Genomic DNA, 7,957 nt, shown 5'->3' with positions numbered 1-7,957 from the left:
ATTTCTCCATTTAATTCTGTTGACTTTTGATTCATGTGTTTTGAATCTCTGTTATTTGAGATATACACATTTATGATTGTTAGGCATTTCTCATGAGTAGGCTGTCTTATCATTGTAAAATATCCCTTTTTATCTCTGCTGATACTGATTGTCTTGAAATCTACTTTATTTGATATAAATATAGACACTTAATCTCCTTATGCTTACTGTTTGCTCAGTGGCACTTGTGTTACTTTTGTAAGTAGAAATAATATTGTAAAATTTTATATTTATATGGTACATTATTGATGAAGAGATTGGCTTTTATGCTCTCCTTTGATATTCTCAGCAATCTTAGAGATAAATAATACTGTTATCTCCATTTTACAGAGATTAAACTGAGTCCACAGGAATTATGTGACTGTCCCGAGATCACAGTGGTGAGTGAGCACCAGCCTGGTCGCTGTTTTACCCTGATTCCTGGACTCTTGACCATTATGCTATGCCATTCTCTATAGATTAAGTGGAAGGAGAATTGGAGAGATCCTGTGTGGCAACTCACAGGATAGGTGAGAGTGAAGGTAGGAAGTGTATATGGAGAAGGTGTCTTCTAAAGACACAGTGTTCATAGTTCCACTCCAGGGCTCAAGGAACAGTGGCTCATGCCTGTAATCACAGCACTTTGGGAGACAGAGGTGTGCAGATCGCTTGAGCCCAGGAGTTCAAGACCAACCTGGGCAACATGGCAGAACCCTGTCTCTACAAAAAATAAAAAAAATTAGCTGGGCATGTTGGTGGCATGTGCCTGTTGTCCCAGCTACTTGGTGAGCCAAGGTGGGAGGATGGCTTGAGCCTGGGAAGTTGAGGCTGCAATGAGCTGTGTTCATCACATTGCACTTCAGCCTTATTGACAATGCGAGACCCTGCTTCAAAAGAAAAAAAAAAAAGATCGGCTGTAAAGAAGAAACTTTTGGTTATAAAGTCGGTGAGGCATTGTCAGGAGTACTGGAGTGAATGGAATCAGCAAGATCTGTCAGTGTCAAAGGAGGGGCTCTAAATGTCACTGTCACAACATACACACATAATGGCCATCATCCAATTACCTTCATTATGTTGCATGTATTATAGTTTGGCCTTGAGGCAGAGGGCAGGATAAGATGATCTCTGCTGGGCTACCTGCCCTAACCATGACTCCTTCTTAGGGGAGCCACAAGAGAAGTTGATGTCTTGAGGTGCCAGTCAGATGGAGAAACTGACTTTCCTTGCAGGAGCCCTTCCTTGCTACTCATCTGGCAATCTATGTCCCAAGTGGCCAAGCTGTGGGCACCCCCAGGCCAGGCTGTTCCAGCTGGACCCAGGAGCTCAGCTATGCAAATATCCATTATGAGTTTGTATTTGTGGCAACCTCACCTCTTGTTTTTAAATCTCCATTGCCCACTAGAAGAGATTCTGTCTAGAAAATCTGAACAGTAGTTTTTAATTAGTTTGTTTTTTGTTCAAATGGTGAGTTTCTTAACTTGTAGGCGTGGACTTGTGATTTTATTAGCTATTCTTAGCTTCATTCTGGTGATTTATCTAACAAAATTTTATTTTGCTTTCATTTGCCACCTAATCCAATGCTATAATCTACACTTCTGCAATTTGTTGTTCCTAAAATAAGCTGTGACCTTCCGCGCCTGTTTTCGACATGCCCTTTTTCTCCTCATTGACTCACATCTAATGCCCAGTTCAAATACCACTTTATCTGAGAGCTCCCCACCGACCCAGTATGGCCAGAGTAAATGACTCTGAACTCCCAAAGCCTGTTGAAGACATCCTTCCCCTTCCAGCGAACCTTGAGCATCTCCAGGAGGAAACCCACTCCCCTTCAGAAGGTGTACATAGGCAGGGGCTGGGCTTCATACCCCGTGGGGCAAGGACAAACCCACTGGGTGAGGTGTGCACCGGTTACACCAGTCCTGAGTGGTCACTCTCCACTCATCAAGTTAACAGAGAGCTTCGGGATCTTCTTCACAAAGAGGGCTTCTCATGGTAGAGAGCACTCCAGCTAAGGAGGGGCAAATGTTCAGATGTTCAGAAGGATGATGAGCTTAGGCCCTTTTAACTCCCTCTGTAGGCATACGCCAAGGTTTCTGCTGGTTACCAGTCACTCTCCACTCATCAAGTTGTCGTGTCTGGGGAAGACTCTTTGCATTGACCAGTGGTGTCTACTTTTGCTCTATAGCTAGATAGAAAGGGTTAAGCAGTTAGGCAATCCCCCTGTGGCTCAGTAATTTCTGGAGAATTAGCACAAGTAACTTGGATAATGCAGACTTATGTCCTGGATGATGCAGTGCCCTGCAAAATCCCAATGCAAATGAGCTCCAGCTGTGTTAGCTTTGGTGGCTAAGGAGTCTGGCTGGCCCATTCCTGGGAGCCTTTGCAGATAACTGTTGGGAGTTCTTGCAGATCCTGCAGCCCAGGGGACAGACAGCAAAAGTCCTGACAGAACTTCTTATGTTGGGGGTAAGAATTATGCTACAGGTGACTATCACCACCTTCTCACCAGATAGGGTTAGCAGTAAGGTCAGGAGTAAGGCACAAAGGGCTGAGGGGCTCTTCAGTCTTGCCCCATTCTATTTCTTTTCATAGGACTTATCCCAGTCACACAGGTGTGCAAAGTCATCTTCTGTTGTCCCACAAAACCTCTAATTATTTAGTAAGCACTTATATAGGACTTACTATGTGTTAAGCACTGTTGAAAGTACTTAACAGATATTAACTCATTCCCTCCTATGGCAACCTCAGCATTCTGGCTCGGAGTCTGTGACTGGCTATGGTGAGCATGACCTGTGAGGTCAGACAGATCTTAGCTTCAAAGCCTGGTTCTATCACTTCGTAGATCTGTGACCAAGAGCAAGTTGTTTGGTGCCCATCTGCCCCGGTTTTCCCATTTATAAGATGGGTCTTCAAGAGATTGCGTTGAAGATTAAATGAGATCGTGCACACAAAGCACTCAGCCTAGGACCTGATGTTTTACGTGATGGGTGGCTGTGATGACAATGAGGAGGAAAACCTGCTTTCTCAGGGATTTCTCTCTGAAGTCTGTGGGATTTGATGCCAATGTGCTCTCCCCTGAACAGAAAACTGTCTACTGTGTTCTAGAGACATGTGGCCACCACCTTTCTAAACTCTGGAATTCCACTGGGGGTGATCAGGGGTTCCACTTACATGGGGATCTCCATGCCCTCAGGAGATCTGCTGTCTGGTGAAATGATAAAGAAAGCACAGGAAGTTGTTAAACCAGAGATCCTACCAGAGAGTCTTAGGACACTGTCCAGGCAGAAAACTCAGCTCCGTGCATTTACGCTTCTGATCTGTTCACTTCTTTGCCAGGTGCAGCAGAAACCTTGGCTTATGCCTGCAGAGGGAGTTATAAGGGCCTAAGCTCATCACCCTACTGAACATCTGAACATTTGCCCCTTCTTAGCTGGAGTGCTCTCTACCATGAGAAGCCCTCTTTGTGAAGAAGATCCCGAAGCTCTCTGTTAAAAAGGCAGCCTAGGACATAGGGTCCCCCTCGCCGCATCTCCAGGGAGAAACTCCTATTCCAATCCTGCCCCTTTAGTGGAAGGGAGGACAGGAGTCTTGACCATCCTAAACCCATTCACTGTGTTTTCCCTTGAATATTCAGGGATCTGGAATGCTCTCAGGGAAAGCACAGCGAAGAGGCCCAGGTCCTGGATGTCACTGAAAGGTCCAAAGGCACCAGCTGGGAGTTGAGGATAACCTTTGCCCCTTTGTAATGTCACTTCAAGCCTGTCTTTTGCTAGAGGCCTGGGACTCTTAGACTCCCTCTGACCTCCGGGCTGGCCCTACTGATCTCTGGGCTGGTAGGCCTGAGTTTTGCCGGCAGCCTCAGACACCAGGAAGCCTGATGATCCAGCTCTTTACCCGCTCCCAATCCCCACTTCCCCACCTACAAGTTAGCCAGCTGGCAGAAAGTTAATGAGTGATTTATTAAGTTCCACAGGAATATCACCTCCTAACCCAAACCCTCCCAACCCAAACCCAGATGACTACAGAAGACTTTTATTTTAGGGTCTAACTAGTCATAAAACGTATTTTGCCAAGGAGCACAGATGTGGATTTTGTGCTTCAGAGCAGTGTTTTCGCTGAGCTGGTTCAGGAGGACATCTGTGGCTGTGGTGTGGGAGGTAAATCCTGCCCTGCACAGCTCCCCAGGGACTGGGTTTCCACTGAATCAAGATAAGGCAGGTAGAGCTATTGTCAATATTTAATCAGGATGCACAGGATTCGGCTCTGTAAAGGCAGCACTCAGGCCTGTGTTTGCAGGCTCTGGAGGAGTGCCAAGGAAAGTGTTCGGCCCCTGGCCCATGCTGTAAGGGCAACATGACATAGTTATTTGTCCCACAGTCAATCCCAGGAATTCGGATGCATATGCCATGCTGGATGGCACCTCCCAGGCTCCCGCATCTTTCATAGCAATGCCGGGGCTTTGTGTCTGTGCTTGGCTGGAAGGGACAAAGGTGGGAGCTCCAGCCCTTACTCTCTGGGAAAAGACCCCATTTTCTGAATTGGACATTCCCAGGCCCTTTCTTATCGGCCCTGCTGCTCTGTCCACCTTCTCTGCTCAGCCAGCGCTCAGCAGGCTCATCCAAGCAGGGGTCTTGCCCCTTTCTATTTCTCAATGACTCATCCTAGGGATTTGGTTTCCCTAGGGCTGATCTGCCCTCAGATCTGAGGGAACTCCTGGGCTCTGCTGCACTGGGGACAGGATGGTGGACCCTGAGCAGCTGAGTCCTGGCTTCTCTGGCCTGCTCCATAGCGTCCTCTGACCTCAACACACAAGCACATCGCCCTTGCTTCCCACCTAGCTTTCCTCCTGGATGTCACTTGCTCTCCCATTTCTCCCCTTGGGTGTGTGTGTAGGGTGCTGGGCAAGAATGAGCTCTTGATATTCTCTGATAGAAGTCCTGGAGGTGTAACAGACTATTTAATACTTCCTGACAGATCTCCTCCAGCACCATCACCCAAATCACAGTTCCTCACAGGGCTTTGGGAGCCATGAGATCTCCCAATAATGATTGATTGCTTATTATGCTCTAGGCATAGAGATAAGAGCTTTTTGCATTACCTCATTTAATTCCTCAGTACATCTTCTGAGGTACTATCATGAACTTCATTTTGTAGAAGAGGCTAAAGAGATACAGAGAGGTTAGGTAGCTTATGTATAGTCACACAGCTCTTAAGTAGCCAAGCTGGGATGGAAGCTAACGCCTGTCTGAGTCCATGCTGCATCCTTGATCACCACATGCCACCGTTTCTCTACTGTAAAGAATTAGGACAACCTTATTTTAGATTTATTGTAAGCATACGAGTAACACATGAATACATTATTCTTGTGAAAAAAATTCAAACGGCTCAGATAAGGCTAGAATCCCCTTGATCAATATTCTGTCTTTTCTATCACTTTCCTCTTCTCGATGGGTAATTTTTGTTATCAGTTTGGCTTGTGTCATTTCAGACCTTTTCCTATATGTTTACATACACGTATATGTCTGCATACAAAACGCCCAAATCTCTTGTTGTTCTTTAACATGTGGAATCCTACTTGTAAACTTCATTCTGAAACTTCCTTCCCTTCACAATATGTCTCTTTTCGTGTAAGCACCAGCAGATTCATTCATTCCTTTCTACCACTGCCCAGAATTTCATGTGATGGTTATACAGCATAGTTCTCTGTTTTCTGTTTCTGGTCATTCCCCAGTCAGTGAACATTTAAGTTGTAACTAAATGTCCATTATAACGATACTTCACTGAAGATCCTTGGACATAGCTCCTTGTGTACTTTTGTGAGTATTTTTCTAGGGCGATGCCGGTAGAATTGCTGTGTGATAGAGTATGCAAATTTTAAATTTTAATAGACGTTGACAAATGATCCTCTAAAGTGGCTGCACTAATCAATAACTTTGTAAGAATTGTTACATACGTGTTGGGGAAAAGCACCATCTCTCCAGGGAGAGCAGCACAAGAGAAAGCGCGCTGCAGTTGCGGGGGTATGTGCACATAGGCAGCAAAAGGTGTGAGCTGTGGCTTCACAGCTGTCCAGTTGGGCAGGTGATAACCTCTATGGGCCTCATTGTTTACACCTGCAAAACAGAGAACATAATCTCAATAACTCAGAGGGCCATTATGAGGATCAACTGAGATGATTGGTGAGCAGCTTATAGCATATGGCCATGTTCATACAAAGCACTTGACAACAACAATACTTAGCTAGGTGGGGAGAAAATGAAGACAGTGAAGGGTTGGGCTGTCTTCCCTGGAAAATCTTTAGGGACAGCAAGCCTACACCTGGGCTAGACTCAGGTGTTCTCCTCTGGAGGGAGGGCTGGATAACAGGGCTTTGATACCTAGCCAAATTCAGAGCAGAACCATAAGCCACAAGCCGTGACCTTGACCTTGAGTTCTCTTCAGTCCAGCCTAGGGGAGGTAGAAGACATGGACAGCATGGATATTCATTACCTTTTTATGAAAATTATAAATTCACAAGAAATGCTTTTTATGTTTTTGCCTTTGAACTACTCTAACTTTTAAACCCGAACTCCTTTAACATTCTGTGTGGCAAATGCGCAGGGTTTTAGGCCATTAAGGCAATGCCAGGAAAGGAATAAAGCCTTCATCTGGTACATTTATTTTCCTGCTATCAGCATGGCATAATCATCTTGGCTCTGACTTTCATTTGGTATGAGTAACCTTGAGAAAATTGTGGAAGCTCTCAAATCTCAGTCCTTTGTAAAAATTGAATGATAATTTTATCTATAAGAAAAGCTAATGCTTATGGAGCACTGAAAGTGTTCTAGACATTGGGCTAATTACATTTTAGCTGCATTATTTTGTTATTATCTAATTTACTGCTCATAATTAATAGAAGTGGATGGATGATGGCTCCTGGAGGTGAATCTGAGTTCAAATCTATTCGCAGCATGGCCTTGGGCAAGTGTCCATGTTTCTCTGTGGCTCAGGCAGTTTTGTTGGGAAGTTTAAGAGACTGATACATGAGACTCCAGAATTAGCCCATGGGCTCTCAGCAGGAGAGGTCCCCTCCCTGACCATAATGGGAAGCAGCAAGTACCAGGCAGACCTGTGAAGGATTCCCCGCTCCAAGTGCCACTCTGTTTATGGGACAGAAGTTGACCTGGAGGTCGGGGGTGGGGCAAAGGCCCTTGTGAAAATCCAAGCAAAGGTAATCCTGAGAGCATTTATAGTCCCCAAATACCAGAGCTGAGCCCATCTCTCCTGAGGAGTTGTGGCCTTCTCCTGGGCCTGGTAGATGAGGCCATTGTTGGCAATCCTTGGCTTAACAGGAAGCAATGGAGACCCTGCCTTCCAGGCCTGCTTCTTGGAAATCTTCATGGTGAGACTTATCCACGGCTTCTTAAAACCACAGTCTCCCCACTTCCATCCCTCTCCATGCCCAACTCCACTGTGCCAAAGGATTGCCCAAGGCCTAATCCCTCTTCCTCCAGCTTGTAAACCCTGCTGAAACCCAGGGCAAAAGTTACCCAGGAAGGGAAGCACAACAGCCTCTCCTTGGCTTCTTGGAGCTCCTCGGGTCTGCTTTCCTTACAAGAGTTGTAAGATGGGAATTCTAAGAATGAAGTAAGAGAACGGGACACAAAGAGAGGTAAATTTTGATGGCAGAGTGCTTTGGAGACTTGTCCCAGGAGGCAGGCCTAAGCATGGTGCCATAGAAAGAGAAGGGAAGGTAGAGGAAGAGAGAGAGGAAGAGGGAGAGGAAGAGGAAGAGGGAGAGGGAGAGGGAGACGGAGAGGTCAGGAGGTGTGGGGGGGAGGGGCAGGAGGAGGGATCAGGGAATATCTGATGAGTGTGGAAACTGAGGCACACAGGGGTGAAGTTCCTTGCTCAAAGGCGCATAGCAGTAAGAAGAGGTGCCAAAATTTGAACCTGAGTA

This window comes from Macaca fascicularis, chromosome 14 (assembly GCF_037993035.2).
Source record: "Macaca fascicularis isolate 582-1 chromosome 14, T2T-MFA8v1.1".
NCBI lineage: Eukaryota > Metazoa > Chordata > Mammalia > Primates > Cercopithecidae > Macaca > Macaca fascicularis.
Note: the sequence above shows the minus strand (reverse complement) of the source record.